This window comes from Amblyomma americanum, unplaced genomic scaffold (genome assembly GCF_052857255.1).
Source record: "Amblyomma americanum isolate KBUSLIRL-KWMA unplaced genomic scaffold, ASM5285725v1 scaffold_19, whole genome shotgun sequence".
In the NCBI taxonomy this organism is placed as follows: Eukaryota; Metazoa; Arthropoda; class Arachnida; order Ixodida; family Ixodidae; genus Amblyomma; species Amblyomma americanum.
The window spans coordinates 755002-781186 of record NW_027526491.1 but is presented as its reverse complement, the minus strand read 5'-3'; the positions used below and the strand labels follow the sequence as shown (position 1 = coordinate 781186).

Below are 26185 nucleotides of genomic sequence, written 5' to 3'. Positions count from 1 at the left end.
TTCTGCTAATATATATATATATATATATATATATATATATATATATATATATATATATATATATATATATATATATATATATATATATATATTAGCAGAAAAGGTAAAGGAAATGAGGGGCTCGTTTGACAAGCATATTAAGGAAGCCAACAGTCACGGAAACCAAGGGGCATGGGGGAATGTTTTTAATCTTTTTTTTTTATTTGTAGTGCGAATCAATCGGTTTAAAGAAAATTACTTATAAAGCAGCAGAAAAAACAACCATGCCGCCGGTGGGATCCGAACCCACGACCTCCGAATATCGCGTCCGGTGCTCTTACCAACTGAGCTACGGCCCCCTGAGTGTACTTTCCCGCGAGGCACCGTGCAGCGGCAGTCTCACCTCGAGGCTGAGCGCATGCCCTTGTCAGTTACATTAACTGGCAAAAGAGGGCGCCAGCATCGCTGCGCGCGAGACTGCCAAAGCCCGCGCGCGGGAGAGGGGGCATGGGGCGCTTCGGCTGGAATCGTTGGCGTGATCGGACGTGTCTCTCGCGGCTCCGCTCTTCGCCGGCGGGGCGAGGAAGCGACGTGGAGACAGGCTCCCGTACTTGTCCCGTACGGCCTTCGGAGTATATATCCCTTGCCCTAGCGCGGGCGAACATTCGCTCGGAACCTTGCTGGTGAGTCGGACGACCTTGATTCATTAGCATACCTTGTTGCTAGCTGGCGTTATTGTTTCTGTAGCAATAAATGCCTGTTTGTGTCCACTAATGTGTCGTACTTTTGTTCCCCCAGAGCAAGGCCCGCCGTGGTCGGCGAGCGCGCGGTAGCGTACGCGATTACGGGGTGGGTTCGGGCGCCTTTGAACCGTGTCAGCCGCGATTGAGTGGGGAGAACGTACTTGTCTCCCAAAATCAAACCCCCACATCTGGCAGCACAACGTGGGGCCTGTTCTTAGAACATTGGACGACTGTCGGTTCGGTTCGAGGAACGTTCTTTGTCCGGACTTGACAAGTGCTAGGCCTAGAGTGAATTTTGATCGCTAGGACCTGCGGCATGCTTTCTTTAGTGCGAGGTGTATTGCGCTGCAGCATGTTTGAACTTTTCGACATGCTCAGCACATTTTTAATTAAGATTTCCCTGGAGTTTCTTCATGAGAATCACTTGGTCCGCATCGAGGGAGCGCGAGGCCTAGCGCCCGCGGAGTCGCCGAGCCCGAAGCGAGTGAGTACGGAAGCCGCGTGGGTGGTCCGAGCTTCTGTATATACTTTGTCTTCTGTCTCTTTTTCGGCTATGCGAGTCGCGGCTCCGGGTGCCGGGTGGCCTGAGGCCACGGGTGCCTCTACGAGCTCGCTGGTATTGCAGCTCGGCACCGGGCGCTCCGACCCCGTCCGATGCGGTGGGCGCCGACCGCTCAGAAGCTGCTTTGTGCAGTGAGCGGGGTAGGACCCCCCCACAAAGCTGACGTCTCCTCGCGGCTGCGCGCACATAACCCGTTTCGGGTCTTTGTTGTGGTCACGATCGTTGTCGGAGTGGTAGTTAGGCCTGAGGCTTTTCGGAGCTGCCTGCACCACGTTAAAAGAGACACGACCACCGGACCGTGTCGTTGAGAGGGGGCACATTTTGCTGCCCGTCTGTTTTTTTTTGTAACCTCGCACGAACTGAGCAGTCTCGTTCAACTCAAGAAAGGGCTTTGTTCACTCGAACTTTGCGCTTGCACAGCCACCGACACGTTTTGCTAGCGAGTTAGGCATTGTGCCACGAGGCCCTTGCGGATGCCACTTCCCCTCCCGTGACCTACGTTAAAGGCACGCCGAGAGCGTTTCGGCAATTTTGCAGATCCGGTGGAGCCACCCAGGCTTGCTGTCCGGTGCACATCGTCTCGCTGCCACCTGCTGCGACGGAGCGGATTGTATACTGTTCGCCGCATCCATCCGGGGCAGCTGTGGCGAGACCAGTCAGCAGTCACCTCCGGCTGCTGTTGCCCTAACGACTACTGCAGGATCCTGGCCTGCAGTTTTCCCACCGGCCTTCGATTCGCGGGCCTGCGGACACGCTAGTCCGCGGGCCATACGAGTCGTCCCAGCGGAGACCTTCACGCCGCCTTCGGAACACCGCGGAAGTCGGCGTGACCTCCGCTGCAAGACGTGCCTCAAGGACATGAAGACCAGGAGACTCCTCCATAGCATGTACTTTCAGGCGCGTGGGTCTATTTAAGTTTGGGGGGAAGTGGGGACCTGCCCTGCTGCCCCCTGAGTTTGCTTTCTCGCGAGGCACCGTGCAGCGGCAGTCTCACCTTGAGGCAAAGCGCATTCCCTTGTCAGTTACATTAACTGGCAAGAGAGGGCGCCAGCATCGCTGCGCGCGAGGCTGCCAAAGCCCGCGCGAGGGAGAGGGGGCATGGGGCGCTTCGGCTGGGATCGTCGGCGCGATCGGACGTGTCGCTCGCGGCTCCGTTCTTCGCCGGCGGGGCGAGGAAGCGACGGGGAGACAGGCTCCCCTACTCGTCCCGTCCGGCCTTCGGAGTATATATCCCTTGCTCTAGCGCGGGCGAACATTCGCTCGGAACCTTGCTGGTGAGTCGGACGACCTTGATTCATTAGCGTACCTTGTTGCTAGCTGGCATTGTTTCTGTAGCAATAAATGTCTGTGTCAGCCAATGTGTCATTCCTTTACTCCCCCAGAGCAAGGCCCGCCGTGTTCGGCGAGCGCTCGGTAGCGTACGCGATCACGGGGTGGGGTCCGGGCGGCTTTGAACAGTGTCAGCCGCGATTGAGTGGGGAGAACGTACTTATCTCCCTAATTCAACCCTACAATATATATATTCTCTCTGAACAAGAATGGTCCCCAATCGATCGAAACGTCAGTTCTTAAGCGTGCGTCAGTATACTTAAACACATATATATATATATATATATATATATATATATATATATATATATATATATATATATATATATATATATATATATATATATATATATTGTCACGCGTGAATGCGGTGATCCCTGAAGACAGGAACGCAGGATCCGACGAACGTCTGCACCACAGCTCAAGATCACTGACACCTCCGCTTCCTCTTCTTCGAGACGGCGCGTGATTCAGGTCAGCGCTAAGTGAAAATGCGGAATGCACTGTGTCACTGGCCCCCGGAAAAAAAGAGCATCGTCCCGATGCGTAGCCGGCGTGTTGAAAAAAAAAAGTTCACCAAGGGAAGTTCACGTGTTGTGCGGCCGTATGTCCAGCTCTAGCGCTACCGCTCGTGGTAAGGCTTGAGGCGGACAACGTGTACCACCTCAGGGTGCTGGGAGTGCCGAGTCTTCTGAAAGCCGTCAGGAACGACCTCATAGTTCAGGTCTCCAAGTGGCCTGATGATTTTGTAAGGTCTAAAATACCGGCAGAGGAGCTTTTCGCTAAGTACGCGTCGGCGAATGGGAAACCAGACCCACACACGGTCTCCTGATGGGTACCGAGCATCACGGCGTCGGAGGTTATAGTGTTGGGCATCTCGGCATTGTTGGTCGAGAATCCTCACCCTGGCCAGCTGACGAGCCTCTTCAGCGAGGTGCAGGAAGGTGTGAAGATCCGCATTCGGGTCGATGTCGTCCACATGCGGTAACATGGCGTCTAGCATCGTGGTCACGTCGCGGCCGTAAACGAAACGGAACGGTGGCATGGTTGTCGTTTCCTGAACGGCCATATTGTATGCAAAGGTGACGTATGGGAGCACTTCGTCCCAAGTTTTGTGCTTAACGTCGACATACATGGAGAACATGTCACCTAGCGTTTCGTTTAAGCGTTCCGTTAAACCGTTCGTCTGAGGGTGGTAGGATGTCGTCCTTCGGTGGTCTGTATGACTGTGGAGTAAAATCTGCTGCAGGAGGTCAGCCATGAAAGCTGTACCCCTGTCGGTGATTAGGGTCTCCGGGGCACCGTGTCGCAAAACGATCTGATGGATGAAAAATTTTGCTACGTCAAGGGCTGTGGCACTTGGCAGAGCTGATGTTTCTGCGTATCGGGTCAGATAGTCAGTTGCCACGATGACCCACTTGATTCCCGATTGAGAAAGGGAATGGGCCCAGCATGTCCATCCCGATCTGCTGGAAAGGCCGCGATGGTGGTGCTATAGGCTTTAAGAATCCAGCAGGTTTTGTTGAGGGCGCTTTGCGACGCTGACAGCCTCGGCACGTTCTGACGTAGTGTGTAACGTCCGAATGAAGGCGGGGCCAGTAATACTTCTCTTTGATTCTTTCAAGCGTGCGGGCTACACCCAAATGTCCAGAAGTCGGTTCATCGTGTGAAGCTTGAAGGATTTCGTCCCTTAGGCTCGTCGGTATAACAATAAGGTATTGCTGATTGTTTGCGACGAAATTTTTCTTTACGAGGACACCATGGCGAACGCAGAGAGACCCTACCGAGCGCTTGAAAGCCTTCGGGGCAGTCGGGCGGGTCCCGTTAAGAAACTCAATGAGGTCGCGAAGTTCTGGGTCGGCGTATTGTTTGTCAGCAAGGCTCGTTGCACTGATCGCCTTTAAGGTGATGTCGTCGTCGTAGTTTCCGTCCTCCGTTGGGGATTCGACGGGGGCACGCGAGAGGCAATCGGCATCCGAGTGTTTCCGGCCCGACTTGTACGCCACTGTCATGTCGTATTCTTGGAGGCGCAGACTCCATCTGACAAGGCGGGCTGATGGATCTTTGAGGGTCGCAAGCCAACACAAGGCATGATGGTCCGTAACTACAGTAAAACGTTTTCCATAAAGGTAGGGTCGAAATTTCGACGTCGCCCGCACGATCGCTAAACACTCTTTCTTAGTTGCTGAGTAGTTAGCTTCAGCGCGAGACAAAGAGAGGCTGGCGTAAGCGATGACTCGCTCTCGACTGCTGTGGATTTGAACCAGAACGGCACCCAGGACTACGTTGCTTGCGTCAGTATGAATCTCCGTATCTGCGTTTTCGTCGAAGTGAGCCAGAACTGGAGGTCATTGCAGGTGGCGTTGAAGAGTTTCAAATGCTTGTGCTTGAGGGGCATCCCACGTGAAAGGCGTGTCTGTCCTTGTCAAACGCGTCAGGGGCTCGGCGATTTGAGCGAAATCTTTCACAAAGCGACAGTAGTAGGCACATAATCCTAGAAAGCGGCGGACTTCCTTTTGGTCCTGCGGTGGAGGGAAATTGGCAATAGCATTGGTTTTGTCCGGGTCCGGCCGAACTCCCTCGCAACTGACGACGTGACCAAAGAACTTTAGCTCAGTGTAAGCAAAGCGGCATTTCTCATTTTTTAACGTTAGCCCAGAAGACTTCATGGCTTGCAGCACAACTTCAAGGCGCCGAAGGTGCTCCTCGAAAGTTGGGGCGAACACACAACGTCATCAAGGTAGACGAGGCATGTCTGCCACTTCAGGTCTGCCAGAACTGTGTCCATCAGCCGTTGGAACGTCGCCGGTGCAGAGAACAAACCAAATGGCATTGCCTTAAACTCATAGAGCCCCTCCGTAGTAAACAATGCGGTTTTTTCTCGGTCCCGTTCATCTACTTCGATTTGCCAATATCCTGATTTGAGGTCCATGGATGAGAAATATTTTGCATAGCAGAGGCGATCGACAGCATCGTCGATTCGAGGAAGGGGATAAACATCTTTTTTAGTTACTTTGTTTAGGCGACGGTAGACCACACAAAACCGCAGTGTACCATCTTTTTTCTTCACGAGGACGACAAGTGCCGCCCAGGGACTGCGAGAGGGCTGAATGACGTCGTCTCGAAGCATCTTCTTAACTTTACGGCTGATTGCGGCGCGTTCCGTGGAAGACACGCGGTAAGGTGACTGTCTGAGAGGGTGCACGGCGTCATCCTTAATTATCCGATGCTTGGCCAAGTGTGTTCTGCCGACGCGGGAAAAAGTCTAGAAGGTATCGCCGTACCCCTGGAGAAGAGTTTCTACTTGGCCTCCCTGCTGCGGCGAAAGTGCGGGGTTAATGTCGTACTGGAAGTCGGGAACCCCGGTGTGAACTTCTGTTGACGACACCATGGCAAGACTGGGCGCTCGTCGAATGTCGGCGATACCATGAACGTGGGCCACAGTAGTCCGAAGGCTAAGATGTTGGTGCTCACTGCCAAAATTCGTAAGCAGGACTTTGGTTTCTCCGTTTTCGAGGTAAACGACCCCTCTGGCGACCGCAAGGCACCGGTCGAAAAGCATAATTGGTTTGCTTTCGACGACACCTTCAAACTTTCGCAGCGTCTTCGCGCCGACAGAGACCACAACGCTCGAACGGGGTGGAATGGTGACGTCATCAAGGATGGAAAGAGCCGCGGGACGTTCGAAAGCACTGTGGGTTACGTTGTCGGTGGAGAACGTCACTGACTTCGATTTAAGGTCAATGACCGCGCCATTTTCTGTCAAAAAATCCATTCCCAGGATTACGTCCCGGGAACACTGGTCGAGTACGACGAAGGTGGCCAGGTACGTGTCCTCTTCGATGGTTAATCGTGATGTGCACGTGCCAGCTGGGGTGATCAAATGACCCCCGGCAGTACGAAGCTGTGGGCCCGTCCAAGGTGTGGTCACCTTTTTCAGAGTCGCGGCAAAAGGTCCACTGATTACCGAGTAGTCGGCGCCGGTGTCCACAAGTGCGGTAACGTCGGTACCGTCGATTGAAATGTTCAGATCAGCAGTTGTAGTCGTAGGTATACGGGAACGTCGCGGAGTCCGCTCACGGCTGCGGTGCGGCACCAGGCGGTTTCGTTGCGGCGAAGAATTGATGCGGCGAGGCGTGTTATCGGTCTGGTGATCGTCGGTTCGTCGTATAAGCGGTCGGTCATGTTTGTGCAGCAGTGGAGGATCTTGGACATGTCGCAGGTGAGCAACCTTGCCCCCAAAGGTTGCCGCTTCTAGTTTTCCCGACGGGGACTAGGAGACCTTCCACGCGAAATTTCGGCGGAAAAACGTCGCGGAGACGAGAAACGACGTGGAGACGGCGACCGGGCATAGCAGTGTGGTGCTTCGGGTGTCGCGGCCAGGTAATCGCTTATTTCTGGAGGCCATTGACCACGCTGCGGTCGGGGCGCATCGACACGATATCCCTGCAGACCCATACGTCGGTAACGACAGTTGCGGTAGACGTGACCGGGCCCGCCGCAGTGATAGCACAGAGCGCGATAATCGGCGGTACACCAGACGTCGCTCTACCGAGGGAGAACCTGAGAAGGGTGAGGTGGGTGTGGTTGGCGGTGAATGTGGCCAGGTGCATCCGGGCGACTTGGAGGCGGCGGTGGACGGCGAACGGCTGCGGCGTACATCATCATCTGGGGTGTTGTGTTCGGGTGAAGAGGGGCTGGCGGCGTGAACGCCTGTTGGACCTCTTCCCGAATAATGTCCGAAATGGAAGAAACTTGCGGCGACTCCGGGGCTGGAAAGAGCTTTTGAACCTCTCCGCGTACTACGGTTCGGATGGTTTCCCGAGGGATGTCGTGGCTAGAAGCATCGACACCGCTGGTAGACATCAGCGACGGCGGACGCTCGTTCTGTCTGGATCTCATGTCGAGCATCTTTTCCATCGTAATGGCTCCGGAAACAAATTCGGCGACCGTTTTGGGCGGGCTTCGAGCTAACCCAGCGAAGATCTGCTCCTTGATGCCCCTCATAAGAAAACGCAGCTTCTTCTCTTCGGACATGTTGGGATCAGCCCGGCGGAAGAGCTTCGCCATGTCCTCGGAGTAAACGAGGACGGTCTCATTTGGTAGTTGGACGCGTGTCTGGAGGAGCAGCTCGGAACGTTCTTTCCTGAGGACGGTGGTAAAAGCCTGCAAAAACTGAAGGAGCCCCATGTTGTTATTGTGGCTTCTCGGTTCTCAAACCAAATACGAGCTGCACCCTCCAGTGAAAAAAACACGTGCTGCAGCTTCGAGTTGTCAGCCCACCTGTTGTATTGGGCTATGCTCTCGAACTTCTCGAGCCAGTTCTCCGGGTCCTCACCTGGGAAACCTTGAAAGGTGGGTGGTTCGCGTGGCTGCTGCAGCACGACAGACGGCAAAGAGATGGCATCCGGCATACTGACGGGGGTGTTTGTGGGCACTGATGGTCTCGCTGAGGTCAGTTTCCTGGCGGTCGGACGAGACTGCAGAGGCCCGAACTCTGGTTGCAGTCCTTGCAGCCGCCGGCTACTTTGATGGGTGGGCGTAACTTCGACTCTCAAGGTGTCAAGCGGGCTGGAGTCCCGGCTTCTTGGAGGGGTCCTGAGCATGGGGTGCACTACCCAGCACCTCCACCAAACTGTCACGCTGAATGCGGTGATCACTGAACACAGGAACGCAGGATCCGACGAACGTCTGCACCACAGCTCAAGATCGCTGACACCTCCGCTTCCTCTTCTTCAAGACGGCGCGTGCTTCAAGTCAGCGCTAAGCGAAAAGGCGGAATGCACTGTGTCAATATATAGCAGACAAGGAACATGAAATGAGGGCCTCGTTTGACAAACATGTGAAGGAAACAAACAATCACCGAATCCAAAGTGCCTAGAGGAATATCCATTTTTTTTTATTTGTAGTGCTGATGAACGTGACAATAGTACATACATTAATCTGTCGCTTAAAGAAAATTACTTATAGCGCATATTACTTATATAAAAAACCATGCCGCCGATGGGATCCGAACCTACGACCTCGGAATATCGCGCCAGGTGCTCTACCAACTCAGCTACGGCGACGGCTGTCCAACCTGCTGCTTACGTGGGTAGTGCCTACCTCGCAACTGTTATATATCTGATGAACTAAAGCGGCTGTTTGGGCTTGTTGGTCAGTGAACATGGTAAAAGAATGCAGCGCGAAAAAAACAAGGACGAACAGAAGTGGACAGGACAGGGCGCTGACTACCAACACATTTATTCAGAAAGATGAGCAGCTTATATAACGCAGTCCAACACCCACGTGACCAAGAAAATAGCAAACGCGTTCAACTATCTAATACAAAAAACAAAACGAAGTACACAATATCAAAGTGATAAAACCGAGAGGACCACGACGAACCGTAAGGTGCACGCATGGAAAATGATCAGTCAGCGACCTTTGCCGCCAATGCAGCACGAGGCAAAACGTAAACGAAAATAACACTATATTCACCGAACACTAAGTAAAAGACGAAGCTAAAAGCAGGGTCGGGGCCAAACGCATAACAAAACAATACAAAACGCAACGCAAAAGCTGAGTCAACCGTTCACAGTCAAACTGAGTCAAAAAAGTTGAAAGTTCTCTAGAACAAGAATTAAAAGCAGACGTGTTTATAGTGGGCCTAGAAAACTGGACTCCTTGTCTGTAATTAAAATTGAAGGCGTGCTGACGCACTTGTCTCCAGCTTTGGCTATCATCCTTGCCTCAATGATGACCCTTTCAATTTTTGTCCGCGCCCGTGCTCTGACAACCGTGCGCGTGTGACATGGTACGCACCCTTTGCAAGACTTGCAATGGTCGTCCAGGTGCCCGCCGCTTTTGTTACGGACCCTCCGGCGGTGTTCAAACAATCTCTCGTTGAGACACCTGCCGGTTTGCCCAATATACACGCGTCCACACTTCAAGGGAATCTCGTAAATGACACATGTAGCACAATGTGTGAGTGGTTCTACATGTCTAATAGGGCAAACCTTTTTCTTTTGCTTTGTCAGCAGTGTACACGCTCGTGACAATTTGCACGGGGCTGAGAAGACAAGGTTTACGTTGTTTCTTTTTGCAACCTTCTTTAAATTGTGAGACAGCTTGTGAAGATACGGGATGACGGCCAAGGGAGGTCGTCTGGCCTGTTCTAGCTTGCCTGCGTCTTTGCCTTGCACTTTCAATTTCTGGAGAAGAGTCTCTAAAACGCTACTCACTAGTGTTGGTGAGTAGCCAGCACTGTAAAGACGTTGCACTTGGTTGTTAACACTGCTTTGCATCGTATGGGGACAGCTTTTTGTGAGCGCTGCCTGGATGGCAGAAGAAACAATGCCTCGCTTGATCAATTTCGAGTGAGCGCTGTCATGCGGAAGAAGACCTTTCTTAGAGCGAGGGTTGTACGTCCAACAGAGGTGGGTTTGTTTAAAACTAAAAGTACGTCCAAAAACTGAACGTCCTTGCCTCTCGGCGGTTCACATGTAAAGTTCAGTCCCCCAAAATGGGATTTGAAAAGGGCGACAATTTGACACTCTCCACAGAACCAGGTGGGCAACTTCTGAGGACGATCATAAAATCATGCACATACCGGAAGACCAAATGGACCACATCACCCGGGAGAACCTGGCTAATGCGCTTATCGGCTGCCGCCAGGTAGATATCACACAGGACTGGCGCGATTGATGACCCGATGCATGCGCCATTCTTTTGCACGAAGTACTGACCGCTGTACTGAACAACAGTAGATTCAAGGTAGAACTGAAGAAGGCGAAGGAAATTGTCGCTACTCACACCCGAGCTGCTCTGGAAACGCACTTCACCCGACTGTTGGATCACGTCGCGCACCGCTGCGTATAGACCACCGTGCGGAACGGAATAAAACAAGTCTTCAACGTCAATTGTAAAGCCAGTCGTGGCGTCTGAACTGCCTTTGAATCACTGTAACACCTCAGACGAGATCCTTACCAGAAAAGGGTCATCTAAAGGTAGGCCATTCAAGTGGCGTTGTAGGTAGGCACCAACTTCAGCCTGCCACGTACCTCTTTCCGAGATGATGGTCCTCAGAGGGCAGTCAGGCTTATGGGTTTTGCCTGTGAAGAACACTTCCAAGAAGCAGTCTCGGCCATTTTCTGCCGATGATCTTATTCTATCGAGATGGAAACTTGTCAGTAGCTTCAAAGCCAAAGTTTTCTGTCTGCTGGGCCGGAATTGAACCTTCTTGAAATTCTTTTCGAGCGCTACCTCAGCCTTCTCCTTGTACAAGTGGTTAGGGAGGATGACAAATCCGCCTTCTTTGTCGCTTTGCACAGCCATATGTTTTCCCTCCTTGAGGCGTTTAGCAATGGACACGATGGGAGGCTTAGCATGCGTGAGCGAGGCCCCACAGCGACGTAGAACATCGATGCCATCCCCAATGACTCGTGCCTTGTCTTGCTCTGGTACTCGTTGTGCCATCTGCCGCACCATAGCCAGGAGCTGGTACTTGTTTGAAGGTGGCTGAAAGCTGAATTTGGGACCCTTCGCCTTCTTCAGTTCTACCTTGAATTTACTGTTGTTCAGTACAGCGGTCAGTACTTCGTGCAAGCAAAACGCAGCCATAACCTGCGTGAACCTCATCGCTATTTCTTTTTGCAAGGCCAGGATCCTCTCGTTCCATATCAAAAAGAAAATTGTGCCGTTCGAAGTGCGAGTGTTGTTCGGCCCTGTGGAGCCGTCTTGGGGGCATGTTCGGCGTATGTGCAAGATTCTGAAGTCAGAACTCTGGAGACAAGTGCGTCTTTTCCAAGTCTGGCTAGGTGTGTTCGCGCCCCAGAGGCCGCATTCGACGGAGGTGAGCTGCAGATATTATGAGTACAAAAAGCTCGCAGCACAATCGGCTGAATTCCTATGGCACCAGTACCGTCTGCGCCTTCCAGAAAGGAAGAAGGAAGTGAAGTCGTCTACGACCAACGTCACCGTTCTCGGAGGTGCATGCATCTCGTCTAATGACTTGAAGGTCCTACAGAAGGGTCCCAAATTCAGCTTTCAACCACCTTCAAACAAGTACCAGCTCCTGGCTATGGTGCGGCAGATGGCACAACGAGTACCAGAGCAAGACAAGGCACGAGTCATTGGGGATGGCGTCGATGTTCTACGTCGCTGTGGGGCCTCGCTCACGCATGCTAAGCCTCCCATCGTGTCCATTGCTAAACGCCTCAAGGAGGGAAACCTTATGGCTCTGCAAAGCTACAAAGAAGGCGGATTTGTCATCCTCCCTGACCACTTGTACAAGGAGAAGGCTGAGGTGGCGCTCGAAAAGAATTTCAAGAAGGTTCAATTCCGCCCCAGCAGACAGAAAACTTTGGATTTGAAGCTACTGACAAGTTTCCATCTCGATAGAATAAGATCATCGGCAGAAAAGGCCCGAGACTGCTTCTTGGAAGTCTTCTTCACAGGCAAAATCCATAAGCCTGACTGCCCTCTGAGGACCATCATCTCGGAAAAAGGTACGTGGCAGGCTGAAGTTGGTGCCTACCTACAACGCCACTTGAATGGCCTACCTTTAGATGACCCTCTTCTGGTAAGGAACTCGTCTGAGGTGTTACAGCGATTCAAAGGCAGTTCAGACGCTACGACTGGCTTTACAATTGACGTTGAAGATTTGTTTTATTCCGTTCCGCACGGTGGTCTATACGCAGCGGTGCGCGACGTGATCCAACAGTCGGGTGAAGTGCGTTTCCAGAACAGCTCGGGTGTGAGCAGCGACAATTTCCTTCGCCTTCTTCAGTTCTACCTTGAATCTACTCTTGTTCAGTACAGCGGTCAGTACTTCGTGCAAATGAATGGCGTATGCATCGAGTCATCAATCGCGCCAGTCCTGTGTGATATCTACCTGGCGGCAGCCGATAAGCGCATTAGCCAGGTTCTCCCGGGTGATGTGGTCCATTCGGTCTTCCGGTACGTGCATGATTTTATGATCGTCCTCAGAAGTTGCCCACCTGGTTCTGTGGAGCGTGTCATTCTTGAAATTGTCGCCCTTTTCAAATCCCATTTTGGGGGCTTAACTTTACCTGTGAACCGCCGAGAGGCAAGGATGTTCAGTTTTTGGACGTACTTTTTAGTTTTGAACAAACCCACCTCTGTTGGACGTACAACCCTCGCTCTAAGAAAGGTCTTCTTCCGCATGACAGCGCTCACTCGAAATTGATCAAGCGAGGCATTGTTTCTTCTGCCATCCAGGCAGCGCTCACAAAAAGCTGTCCCCATACGATGCAGAGCAGTGTTAACAACCAAGTCCAACGTCTTTACAGTGCTGGCTACTCACCAACACTAGTGAGTAGCGTTTTAGAGACTCTTCTCCAGAAATTGAAAGTGCAAGGCAAAGACGCAGGCAAGCTAGGACAGGCCAAACGACCTCCCTTGGCCGTCATCCCGTATCTTCACAAGCTGTCTCACAATTTAAAGAAGGTTGCAAAAAGAAACAACGTAAACCTTGTCTTCTCAGCCCCGTGCAAATTGTCACGAGTGTGTACAATGCTGACAAAGCAAAAGAAAAAGGTTTGCCCTATTAGACATGTAGAACCACTCACACATTGTGCTACATGTGTCATTTACGAGATTCCCTTGAAGTGTGGACGCGTGTATATTGGGCAAACCGGCAGGTGTCTCAACGAGAGATTGTTTGAACACCGCCGGAGGGTCCGTAACAAAAGCGGCGGGCACCTGGACGACCATTGCAAGTCTTGCAAAGGGTGCGTACCATGTTACACGCGCACGGTTGTCAGAGCACGGGCGCGGACAGAAATTGAAAGGGTCATCATTGAGGCAAGGATGATAGCCAAAGCTGGAGACAAGTGCGTCAGCACGCCTTCAATTTTACTTACAGACAAGGAGTCCAGTTTTCTAGGCCCACTATAAACACGTCTTTTTTTTTAATCACGTCTGCTTTTAATTCTTGTTCTAGAGAACTTCCAACTTTTTTCACTCAGTTTGACTGTGAACGGTTGACTCAGCTTTTGCGTTGCGTTTTGTATTGTTTTGTTATGCGTTTGGCCCCGACCCTGCTTTTAGCTTCGTCTTTTACTTAGTGATCGGTGACTATAGTGTTATTTTCGTTTTCGTTTTGCCTCGTTCTGCATTGGCGGCAAAGGTCGCTGACTGATCATTTTCCATGCGTGCACCTTACGGTTCGTCGTGGTCCTCTCGGTTTTATCGGTTCTTGGCTGACTTTCCGTTACCTAGATATGTATCACTTTGATATTGTGTACTTCGTTTTGTTTTTTGTATTAGATAGTTGAACGGGTTTGCTATTTTCTTGGTCACGTGGGTGTTGGACTGCGTTATATAAGCTGCTCATCTTTCTGAATAAATGTGTTGGTAGTCAGCGCCCTGTCCTGTCCACTTCTGTTCGTCCTTGTCTTTTTCGCGCTGCATTCTTTCACCATGTTATATATATATATATATATATATATATATATATATATATATATATATATATATATACAGTGTCGAAAACAAATACAAGATATGATAACGCGACGAAAAATGAACAAACAAAAAGCAAAATCAAGGCAATGGAAGGAAAAGGGAAAAAATAAATCCCAAAAAAGGAAAACATTTCCGGCAGACATCAATAAGACAGCGAAAACGAACACAAAATAAAACTGAATAAAATATACAAATACATATTACAAAGAGCAGTCTTAAAAGAACTTGGGATAGTAGTATCGACAATGTACCGTGGTCACATGACCGTTTTTCGTTTAAATCGAATTTTTGCATGTGATGGGCAAATGCGTTGATGCAAGGCAATCGTACTTAATTTTTGCTAGAAACCCTGTCTAGGCTGTGCTTGCGTGCGCGTGCTTGTGCGTGCGTGCTTGTGTGTGTGTGTGTAGGATTCCACACTCCGCTGGGTACACATCCGGGGTACACCCACGGATAAAATGTCATCTGGCACCTGCGATCCTCCACTCGCATTCCCACCAAAAAGCATCCCCCTACCTCAACCCGGCGGAAGACTGCCACCCGCCTACTCACCTACACCCACCCCGCAAAAGAACCCCAGCTACCAGGAAGTCACCTGCACCTTCTACTCTGCACCATCCACCAAAATTCCAGGCTACACCCTAATGAAAAACCGAGCCGAAATAAAATTTTTGGAGGCAATTAGAGGCGATCATTGTAGAAGCGAAAATGAAAACCGCAATGTAAAACTAATTCTGCTAAATAAGATTTGACGCATCATATCGTATGACTGCCCGTCAATATTTTTTTTTATTTTAAGGCTGCAGCAGTAATAATGGTGCTACCCCAAATCCCGGCGTGGTGTTTCTGAAGTTCCTGCCAGGGATGCCTGCTTCCTCCAGAAGCACCATTCACCAACCACGCCCTATTCTCTCCCTCCTACATGGGGTTCTGTCCATCCATCCAGCCGACCACCTCCCCATCCCACAAACCACCATCCTCAAGCAGCACCCAAAGCCCTACCCCCTTCTTCCGCCCACCGCCACCCTCCAGAATATTATTGCGTCGTGTATGTGAAGTGTGTATGTTGTGGACAGGTGAGTGGGTCAGTAGCCCCTTAGTTAAGGGGGAGGGGTAGGGAGGTGGTTGGTGCTTCTGGAGGGAGGAGGCTTTACTCGCCGAGGCATTACACACACTACGCTCGGGATTTTGCGGAAACATAACTACTGATACTGTCGCAGTAGAACAGAAAAATTGATAATCTCACGCCACCCCCCACGTACCGTAGCCGCGCCTCGATAGGCGGCACACGATCGGCTCACTGATCACAACGGCTATCCCAACGGATAGATGGACGGAAGAGGAGAGCGTCCCTTTTAAAACGGGGTGGCGGCATTTTCCACCATGCTCGGCTTTTTTCTCATTTAGTTTTTTTCTTAAAATTTCTTTAATGGTGTTGCAAATAGGTTTATGCTCGCCATTTTATGTACATACATTTTTATCCGGCACTTCTAATATTATTCATCTCTCTGCTTTTGAGCCACTAATCTTTCAATCACTTTTTGCTAACTCCCATCTCAGATTCATTCTCATGGTCATCGCTATCTCTGAAACCTGGGTCTCAGGGAGAGTGATGTGCCTGCATCGACAACCGGATGGATGCCACCACATTCCAGAAAAAAAAATGTTGAATTGTTTCCGCAGATTTACTACACGCTGTAAATGTGTGATCTTCTTGGTTATATTTCTTTTTTGTAGCTTTGTGTTCTAAGACACTCTGACCTAGCTTCACAGAGTACGGAACTGCCTCTTGAGTTATTATAGAACGATCCTTCCTGATCTGCATTTTCAAAATCGGTGTATCTGAACAGTCTGCTTCTCTTTCAAGGAAGTTTTTACCTTCTGCATTTTTTATCCGTTGTTTAAAGCCCTTTACTTCTCGGTCCTGCGTACTTACTGGATGGTTTCCTGGTTATTTTTTCTCATTTTGAGTCAAAGCGCTTTCTGTACATGTATTTAGATACCCTAGCTGCTCACCACTTATCGTCCAATTTCCTTAGGTGTTCTTCACAAAATATTTTACTCTGAGCTTCCAGTGCTTCGAACAAAGCCCAGCCCATAACCTCCTTTACTGCCTCGTTAGTGGTTTTGCATTGGGCATCTGGTGGCAATATTCCAACATCTCCCTTATTTAGTTCTAATCTCTACTGAACCTCTGCCTTTATAGGCACAAAACCCTGTTCCAAAATTAAGTATTGGCACTATTACCTCAGTACTATCACTATTATCTCTCAGTACTTCATATTTGTTGTACCCCCATAATCCTCTATGTTTCACTATCCCGGCATCTCTTCGCTCTTTTGCCCTAACAGACTGTTCGTACTTTTTCGTGTATATGTTGTCTTCGTTTACCCACACTCCAAGACTCTGGGCATTTCATGGCCTTGTACTGTAAGCACGTGATCTGTTGTATTGTTAACAAATCATCACACCTGACTTAGTTGCGCTAAAACTGAAAGTCAGAACGTCTCCTTCACCTTCACAGCAACTAACCAGAGTTTGCAAATCTTCCTGGCTATCAGCTAGCAGTAAAATAACGTCCGCATACATTAAACCCGGTAGCCTTTGTTCAATGACCTATCTGCCTAACCTGAATAACAAATTTTAACATAGATTACTTCTTTCAGCCTGCTTTTCATATTTATCATATAAAGCATGGACAGCAGCGATGATAGAGGATGATCTTGCCTTAATCATTTGCGTACTTCGACAGTTGTCGCACTTCTTATTCCTTGCCATGTAATTTCAACTTTATTATTTCGGTAAATTTTCTGTAGGCAATCAATTAGCTCATCACCGATACCTTCATCCTTTAGTATGTTGCTCAGGAGTTTCATGTTCACGTTGTCGCATGAACTGCTCATGTCCAGAAGGGCTAAATACAGAGGTCTGTTTTCCGCCTTAGCTGTTTCAATGCATTGGGTAAGCACGAACAGGCTGTCATCTAAGCGCCTACCCCTTCTCAACCCTGTCAAAAGTTCTAAGAGTACATGATTACTTTCTACCCATGGCAACTCACACCGTCATGTGTGCCAACTGGCTCACGAAGACGAGAAACCACCGCCAACATATCGGCCTACCGCTGGTGAGGGGCCGTCGGGTCAAGGGTGCAGGTGATTTCGTTTGCTCAAACCACGTTTGAGAGCAGCACGATAGTGGCGTGCAATTGCGTTAGTCACGTGGTTTATTTTGTATTTCGCGGGCTTTCCTCGGAGCTGGGAAAAAACACACACGTGAGGATTTCCTTATCGTAAATGATTGAAGGGGGGTTTCTGAAGGTGCTCGACAACTCTTCAAATAAAATTTGTTGTCTAAAGTCAATATTTATTAATTGAGAAAAAAAATGTGCCTGTAGAGCGCAAGATGGCTGCCGCCAATATGCAACTAGTTTCACTCACATGTCTCTAATAATTCCTTTTTTAACCCTTGGGTCAAATTAGCTGACACACCCGTATACAGCCGTTTGGATAATCTGAGTTGGTCTTGCAATCCGGTTTTTTGTGTCCCGTTTTTCTTCGCTGTTCCTGCCATCCGGAATTTATCTGCTGAGGCACAAGCGGGCATAATCTGTGCTCTGCATCCATTGAATTTACATAAACTCACAATTCCACCTTCATGGCTCTTACACTTGTCTCCTCTTTTCAAGCCTCTGGGTCCTTCCTGAACCAAAATGGTGACCCCAATCAGAGCACTGCACGGGCCCATTTTTTTCGGCACGACCAAGCCAGAGCCCGCTGATCCCATGTCTCACCCGGCCCGGGCCCGGCTGTACCGAAGGCCGCTTTGGACCCAGCCTAAAGGGAAAGGTTTCATAGAGTCTCGCAATGCAGTGGCTACATGAGCGGCCTTTTCGAGACACACATGTAGGATGTGGAAGCAGATCACTGGGAGGAAGGTTTACGTATCGGGCTCCAATTTCAATCAGTTTGTCGGCGAGCTTAACGAATCCATCTCCATGAACAAATATAAACGGCCGCATATCGTTGACGCATAAGCCCACACAAGCAACCGTCATGCTCTCTTTAATTCTTTCTGGAATTGTGGAAGCATTCGCAACAAAAAATAAGTGATGTTTTAGCAATAAAAATATGACACACACACATTTCGACTCAGGGGCGAGGTTCCGCTTTGGCTGCAGTGGTACCTAAAGGAAGCTTTGCATTCACCGCATTTTACAGGTCTTATCCGTGCCGAGTCGTCGATTGACAACTTCAAGGATTTTTTTTTTCAAACACCATCTTTTTCAGCATTCTTTACAACAAGTTTGAACTACCCTGACGAAAGTCCTTCCTGGATCTTTCCAATGGTTATCTTGGACAGCAATTGCACAAAAAGAAAAAACCCGCTAATGAGACAGATTTGAACCAATGTCAGAATTCCTTGCAATTCTCAGGCGCCATTTCCCCTGTCCTTAGTACGCCGCTGTTCTAAATGCCCTTACGCTCTTCTACTACCCTTAGCTCGTCTTGATGACGTCTTTCAGTTCTCTTAGGTCTCCAGTCTTGTTTTCTTCATGATGGTATGCTTGCGTTTCGTCTTCTTTTCAATTCTTCCTGCTCTTTCTTTCTTTTCTTTTTTATTTGTATGTCCTCCTTCACTACTGTCGCAACTCGCTTTCGCCCTTAAGAATTTATTACGACACGTAAAAACCTGTAGGCACGTGGTGCGGCTGCTGTTTAGGGCAGCCTTCAGCCCTTATAAAGCTTCCCATCGCAGCTTAGCTGACCGAAAGTGACTATACATTCGTTTCAGTTCTTGCGTATTGCTTCTCCCTTTGAAGAAATCGACAAGCCCCTTGGGGTCCCAGAAAGCCGCGTTCGCTGCTTTGCGACCATGAGATCTCATGTAGTACGACCGCGGCCGCATCACGTGTCGCATAGTTTCGGAGGCGGCGCGGTTTGCTTCACCTAGCGTGCAAACTCGGCACTATTGGGAATGTATGACACGAGCGACTTCAGATGAACGGGACAAGCGTTTATACACTTCCACTGCAGCCCCTCGTGTCGCGCTACATGCATTCCCAATAGCAACACGAACCAACTCACCCAGCTGAAAGTATTAAGAGGACTCGGCACTGTTTCCGTGTAGTCGACGCCAGCCTGCTCGCCACTGGCTGTTGCATACACGCATACCTGCTTCAGCCTCACACGCACGTGCGCACACACATGAATGCACATATTTATGGGCGCACATACAGAGGCGCGCGCACGTAGTACCTCGATGGAATGATACGCGAACAACCCGATGCCAACACCCCCCGCTGTTGAAATTTATTTTCATCGCGCGTTTACCTAGGTGGTACAAGAAAGACCTTAGGGTCGTCCTAGATTGTATCATGGACGAGTATAGGGTCTTTTTGCTATCACCGAAGTAAAAGCGCGGTGAAAAAAAATTGAAACAGCGGGGCGCGTTGGCGCCGGGTTGTTCGCGATTTATTCCATCGAGGTAGTACGCCCGCCGCTCTGTCTAAACGCGGGAAGGTATCGCCAAACTGCGCAAGATAGCTTGACTCTTTCTTTTTCTTTTAAGGTATCTCTTCTCTTTTTTTCCTTCGGGCAGCGGTACTGCGGATTTCTTGCAAGAGGCCGACAACAGCACTTGGAGGCTAAAATCTGACCCCACACTCAAACCTACATAGATGGGATGCGCGAAAAAAAAAAGATTGTCTCCCTGCTCCCGCGTGGCCCTCGGCTTGTGTCTTCCATATTCGCAAAGTTACCTCGCCGTTGGGCATCCTTTGGGCGCGACAAGAAAGGTTTCATACTGCGTGCTGTTAGAGATCCAGGGAGCGGAAAAAAAAACAAGACCGAGTGGCTACAGTAGTACCGAAAACGTGCGCAAAGCTTTAGTTGGAAGAAGGTGCGCGTGGTCGACTCCTTCCCCACGCCATTGCATCCGCCTCTGACACGAAGGAAGTCGGGACGTTGTCTAGTGTGATGAGAGGGATTGCAACTAGTAGGGACTTAACTGATCCCGGAAGAAACCTGCGCGGTTTGAACCGCGAGCCAGGCTGGGCATGGGCTTTTGGATGGACCCTGGCCCAGCCCAGGAGCTAGGAAAATCCGTGTATCCCAGCCCGGGCTCGGCCGGCGGGCAGGCTGCTGCCTGTGCTCTCGGGTAATCCAGCCACCGTGCAGTGTTCTAACCTGAATGCTGGCGCAAAACCTACAGCAAGAGCTTTTTGATAATGGGCAATACGAACGCTCTAAATAACAGGCAAATGTAAGAAAAAATTTCCAGTAAACTCCTAATGGAACAGAACAGTTTGGATCGGAAGGTACTATAGTTCGAAAAGCCTTGCTGGATTTTGTTTTCTGCTCTGTTCTGCACTGTTCGGTGCTCACCGAAGCGCCGATTTTCACCTTCTGTCCTCCCTTTACACGCACCGCCTATTGTTAACAGTCATGCCACTGGTGTCCACAACGAAGTTAAGCTACTCTGCCGATCGGCACCTAGGATAGGCTTCTCACCCATATACTATGCCTCCTAGCCCGATGCGCGCGACGCTCGAATCTAGAGTAGGAAAATATTGCTAGACTGCCATTCGCAATCTATCCTTCGAGCTTCTTTCGCACCTCGAGGTTATCAGAATTCAGTGCATATTCTTCTAATCTGCTGCGCAAAAACTACGAAGTCTCACTTTATGGTGATGGGACTTGCTTCGGTGCAGCAAAATTGCTAATATTCGAGAAGGAATTAATTACAACAATAGCTTTGCAAGCCACATAAAATGATCTTTGATGCCCGAGGATATCACATATTCAAAGATCGTATGCCCAATGCTATGTGCGGCTTTGGGCCTGCGCATTTTAGGCTCGCATTGCCATTTAGCGAGCGAAAATAAGCACTGTAATGCCGTAAAAGTTATTCGCTCAGTGAGCATTGCACTATACGCAACAGCAAGCGACAAGGAACATAATCTTGGCTATTAGGTGATGGGCTCCGAGCGAGACTCACGTCGCAGTGCCAGGGGCTCCAAATTTCGAATTCCGCGCACCAGTGTGAGAAGTCCAATGCTGCACTCGGCCGACACGTCGGCCTCCAGGAGCTTCCTCGTCAACGACGGGGCGGCCCGGTCCATGGCACTGGCGATCCATTCTTTCAGCTTGCTTACATAGCTTACGTTTTGCTGCTCCTTCACTCATGCGGAGGAATCCCCGTCGGACCCGCTGCCACTGAGTCAACACGGGAGGCACCCGTAAAGAAGCACTGTCACCACGATGAGAACCACTTTTTGCACAGTCATGATGTCGCGCAAACCTCCTAAAACATTTGAAGGGGTGCAAGTTGGCAAAATGACATGAAGGCTGCTTGCAGATACTTAATTAGGCTGATGCATATCTTACAAAGTTGTTTTCTGGTCAACTAAAATTCAGAAAACACCTTACGCGTTCGCAACCACCATAAGCACTTGGCGAATGATCCCCCTTGGGAAGTGAAGCCCCAAACAGCTCAACGGCATGAGAGACCCAGCAGGAGCGTCAAGAGAATAGGTTCACACGTGAGAAAGGTGGCTACTCGCCTTTAACTCCTCTTATAAAGCGCCGTCATGACGCTCATACGGCACGTGGCTTCACAAAGAGGCCCTGCGGAAGGTGAGACGGTAAGAGGACCAGTATGATAGGCTCTTCGCCATCGCCTTCTTCCTTGACAAAGACTTTACGATTCCTTGTGGCTTGGGTTGATTTGGCACAAAAAAAGCGTTCAGCTCTTTTATTTATGACTTTATTAGGCATTGTCAAATCGGTTTGGCTCAATGGCCGACGTTTCCTGGCAGGATTTCAGCGCTTGTGAAACATACTTGCAACCTGCTCGACTACTAGGGGCTTTCCGGCGCACAGCTTACGTAAAGATGGTCCGTGGACGCTGGACGTTTCAAATAACTTCACCATGCGCTGGGCCTGTTTCGTGCCCCATAGACTGTGATCCTAACGACTTCGCTGTGTTTAGCTTTTCCTGTATTACGCACCTTCAGTATAGTGCCGACAACGCTGCATGCTGCGAATTCCCGTAACAGTTTTTGCGTTAGGTGCGAGAGCATTAACGCCGTATTTTGTGCCAACAATGAACTGCCACTCATAACTCGCGTTTATACAGTTAATTCTTAATTAATCAAACTCGATTTAATTCTAACTTCCGGTTTTTACTAGCTAACTCCTTGGCCCCATAAAAATTAAGTGAAATGAAGAGGCTGAACTTTATCTGAACTCCGCCTAATTCGAAATAAGTTCGTGCTTCCTTCGCGTTGGAGTTGCAAAGGTTCGGCTTACCTTTTTTTCTAAATTGATGTTTCTGGGTCGTCTTTATCACTACTTATAAAGGCCTTGAGCTGGGCGGGGTAAATTGGAAAATTGCAATTATTTCACGTTTCGAACGTACTACTACACTGGGAACATTATTTTTATCCTATAAAGTTTACATAGATTGGAAGGTAGTTGCGAGCTACAATGAATGAACCACCGCGTCTGCAGTTGCCAGTAGCCATTATATCTTAATTTAACATTCGCCTCACGGCGGTTTCTATAAGGAAGTGAAGTTATAGCCGCTTATTTTTATGCGCTGCGTACCACACGTACACTCGTAAACAGACATTATGGACTACGCTTCGGATGTTAATGGGTATTTTATGCTTATCCAAGTAAAAGCCTCTTGCGCGTTAACGCATCAAAGTGGCGGGCATATATTTACGAGAGGGGAGATATGCAACTCCGAAGTGTGCCCTGTATCATTCTGTGCGCGACTTTACGTAATGGCTTATTTTTTTCCACTGAGCTTTTACCTTTTGCCAAGCGTCATTTTTGCTACTTATTCTGCCCTTCGTTTCCTACTCCATTCGCTCTCTTCTCCACGCTTTTGCTGTTTGCGTCTTCGTTTAATCAGTAAGATGGAATGATGTTTTTTTTCCAAAATGTAGCTCTGTGATGGCGTCGTGCGTTTAATATGTCTGTGAGTTCTGTCTACGTGAAGCGCTCTTAAAGTCCAGCTGTCCCTTTTGAATCAGATTTTACTAAAGCCCTAGCAACCGTCCCTTCACCAACATCTTGATGGCTACCACAGTTTTTCTACTCTTGTTTACATAGTCGGTAAGGATTTTTTCCTTGAGTTTCTGTTAATATGGTTATTCTGATTACGGTCCACTCCAGATAATTAAGCAACCCGGAATTGAATTGGTATTGGTCTGTTCTTTTTCTGAATTTCGTGAGCGACTACAATGTCACCGTTTTTTATTTTATTATATTACATCAAAGCACCACTTTTGTAATGGCGCCTCCTCATTTTGAAGTCATGGCGCTCAATTGCGCAATTTAAGATTGCTTTCTTTTTTGCTTTATTGCAAGTAGCAGCAGAGTCAAAGATGTTTTAGTTAAGCTGACGCACTTGCTAAACAGAGCTGGTGGCTGCTTTGCTGCCATCCTGGAACATATTGTGCAAATGTGGAAAGCCTATCAGGTCGCTCTGCAGGTTACTCTTGTCAAAGATGTCTGCGCACCTTATGATTTCGGAACAACTTCACAAGGCATTTCGTTTCCCAATTTCGCCTAAATGGAATACCCTGAAAAAAATGGCTGTGGTTTAGCTCTGGTTAAACCTGGCGTGACGTGATAGCTACAGCGGGCCGAGTGAAACTCGCTCAGTCGAATTGCAAAGTCAGTCTTTCACCGCTGCGTTTCGCTGGGCGTTCCTTCTTCATCTTCGTCCCTGCACGAGGGTTCACTATCTCCCCCTCTCCACTCCACGTCCACTCGGTTTCGCCGCCGCGCCGCTGGCAGCTGCCATGGCGGCCACGGCGCCGCCAGGCTGAAGGCTCCAAATGCTATCGTAATGTAGGCGAGCGGCGCGCACACCAGCTGCGTGCTCTGACGTCACTCCGCGCATGCGCACAACTGAGGAGGAGGGCGGCGTCTGCTCCGCCGTCGGTGCAGCAGCGAGGCGCGCACACCAGCTGCGGGCTATGATGTCACTCCGCGCATGCGCATAGCTGGCGAAGCGTTGGTGCCACGGCTTAGCGCGCATCCACGCTGACCTCGCAAAGTGGCTGGCATAGTGCAGCTATCACTACAAAAATATAAAGTACATGAAACCGCTCACCAAATCTGACAACTTCAATTTTACTCAGCTTCTATACTTTCTGATTCAGAGTGCCGCAAGTAAGTGAAAGGGCAAGAAATGTGTAAACATTTGTGAGCCAATATGCCCGACTGCATGCTGCGATTAGTGCTCAATTGTTCCACAGTTGTCATCATCAAAATCAGCCACCTTGGATAGTGTACAATGGTGAAATTAATTTTGCACTTCTTCAGTTTTGCGCACCTCAGTGCCTACTTAGCGCCCCTCATTACTATTCAGAGCATACGCCTTGACTTTGACTGCCCGCAGTAGTATGGAAGGACGCCGGACTAGAAGGATGAGTCGTCGCGAGGATAAATGCATATATTTTGACTCGGATAGCCTGAAAAGATCCATCAACTACTTTCTATCTGCTGTTGCTGCTTAATCAGACTTTTTCGCAAAGTCATACATGGATAGTGCTCTACGCGCTTTCGTAGAGCGCTTGGGTTGCGAACTCCACACTTTGTAGGCATCATTCCCGAGTGGCCTCGGGGTCTGAACAATAACCTATTGGACATGAGCTCCGGTACGGAGAGCGACTGACTTCCAAAGATTCAAAAAGTACGTCGAGGCCCAGGATGCGCTGTGGTGACAGCTTACGCAGAAGAGTGCATGCTGTTCATGCAGTCGAGCCTCTAGTCTAGTCTGGGGAGCAGGTACGGGTTATTCGCGAGAAAAAGAACTGGCAAAGTAGGAAATTATTTCCCTGTTCTCTCCCCTTGAGGTTATCAATTCATGGTGCCAAAGACAACATCCATTTACTGATCTCTTGAAAATTTTTTGTTGACACCATGGATGAATTCGACTGTAAAACGGGCCATACATTCATTGAAAATTTTCTCATAAATGTTGCTTTATAGCAATTCAAACATAATTAACCAGAAATCTGTTTATTAATTTGTTGGCACTGGAATATAACAACTTATCTGCATTATTACGCATGTGCGCTACCGTATACACTCGTGTAAGGGCCGCGCTTTTTTTCCGCGATTTTGATGGGGTGCGGGCCTTCCACGGAAGTGTGAAATTTTTGTTCAATTTTCGATCCACGTATGAAAAAACTTTTTTAATTGTACCGTATATACCTAACGATGGGATATCTGGCGTCTAGCTGCTAACATCCTCTGTAGTTGTCTTCATCGGTATCGCTGCTCGGGCTCGGCTCGTCGCCGCTGCTCGCGTCATCCGCACGTTCATGTATCCAATCGTCCTCAGTGCCTTTGATGGCATTGGAAACCCCGGTGACCTTAAAACCGTCTACAATAATGTCTGTGGACACCGCAGGCCGCGCGTTTAAAATCCAAGAGCAGATCAGCTGAACTGACGCCCTCCTTAGTCGTCCGGTCGGCGTTTTCTCGTGGTGGCCCACTGTCATTCATTCAGAGCACCGGCGTCGGAATTCTGCCTTAAACGGCCTATTAACAGACGCATCCCGTGGTTGCTGCATACTTTTTAAACCGCCGGCGATAACCGCCAGATGCGTACGAGCTTCTGCAAGACGAGCCTTCACGCGCTCTGTGAGGTGGCCCCGAAAGGTGTTCAATACGAGCAGGGCCTTCCGTCGGAGCAGGGCTCCCGGCCGGTTAGCCCACGCCGTTTTCACCCAGCCAACCACTAGTACCTCGGACATCCAGCCCTTTTCTTGCACTCTGACGATTATTCCATTCGAGAACCTCTTCTTGGGCAGCGTCTGTCGCTTAAACACTACGTACGGGGGCATCTCCCTTCCGTCCTCTGTGATAGATAGAATTACAGTGCAACGCTGACGCTCGGCACCGCTCGTGAGCGCAAGGACGCTCTTCGCGCCGGCTTGGCTGACCGTCGTGTTCTCAGGAGCACCGAACTAAACAGGTGTTTGGTCCGTGTTTCCTATGTGGTGTAGGTGGTACTCGTGCTCTGCTGTTGTCCGGCGGCGGATGCTCAGTTGTTGTGGCTTCATAAATCTCCGAAGCCA

The 26185-nt window shown here is 49.5% G+C and overlaps 1 pseudogene; it reads right to left on the bottom strand.

Annotated features, from left to right (window-relative positions):
• Positions 1 to 25951, bottom strand: part of LOC144111956 (nose resistant to fluoxetine protein 6-like) — a 77362-nt pseudogene extending 51411 nt beyond the window's left edge.
• Between the last annotated feature and the right edge of the window lie 234 nt (positions 25952 to 26185).